Source organism: Benincasa hispida, chromosome 4 (genome assembly GCF_009727055.1).
Source record: "Benincasa hispida cultivar B227 chromosome 4, ASM972705v1, whole genome shotgun sequence".
NCBI lineage: Eukaryota > Viridiplantae > Streptophyta > Magnoliopsida > Cucurbitales > Cucurbitaceae > Benincasa > Benincasa hispida.
In genome coordinates this window covers 59,758,548-59,759,661 of record NC_052352.1, presented here as the reverse complement: position 1 = coordinate 59,759,661, position 1,114 = coordinate 59,758,548, and positions in this window count along the sequence as shown.

Sequence of the window (1,114 nt, the reverse complement as noted above, 5' to 3'; positions counted from 1 at the left end):
CAAAGGGTTATACCCAGGTAGAGGGAGTCAACTATGAGGAGACTTTCTCACCTGTTGCCATGTTAAAGTCGATCCGCATCCTCCTGTCCATTGCAGATTATTATAATTATGAAATCTGGCAAATGGACGTCAAGACGACCTTTCTGAATGAAAATCTTGAGGAGACCATTTATATGGTGCAACTCGAGGGATTCATAGCCCAAGGTCAAGATCAAAAGGTTTGCAAACTGAATCGGTCCATTTATGAACTGAAACAGACGTCTCGATCTTGGAATATACGATTTGATGCTGCGATCAAGTCGTATGGCTTTGACCAAAACGTTGATCAAACTTGTGTCTACAAGAAGATCATCAACGCTTCAGTAGTCTTCTTAGTGTTGTATGTAGACGATATCCTACTCATTGGGAATGATGTAGGTCTACTAATTGCAGTTAAGAACTGGCTAGCGACCCAATTTCAAATGAAATATTTGGGAGAGGCTCAGTTTGTTCTAGGTATACAGATCTTTCGAGATCGCAAGAACAAAGTGTTAGCACTGTCTCAGGCATCGTACATTGACAAGATGTTGCTCAAGTACTCGATGCAGGACTCCAAGAGGGGCCTACTACCATTCAGGCATGGAGTCACTTTGTTTAAGGAAATGTGTCCTAAGACACCTCAAGAGGTTGAGGAGATGAGACGGGTCCCATATGTGTCTACCATTGGAAGTTTGATGTACGCTATGCTTTGTACTCGTCCAGACATCTGCTACGTTGTGGGCATAGTCAGTAGGTATCAGTCTAACCCAGCCAAGGTCATTAGACCACAGCGAAGAACATTCTCAAGTATCTTCGGAGAACGAAGGACTACATGCTCGTGTATGGTTCGAGGGATTTGATCCTTACAGGATACACTGATTTTGACTTTTAGACTGATAAGGACTCTTACAAGTCCACATCAGGGTCAGTCTTTACTCTTAACGGAGGAGCTGTAGTGTGGCGAAGCACTAAGTAGGAGTGCATCGCCGACTCCACTATGGAGGCGGAATACATAGCGGATTGCAAAGCTGCTAAGGAGGCTGTCTAGCTCAGGAAGTTCTTGACAGACTTGGAAGTTGTTCCAAATATGTCTAGG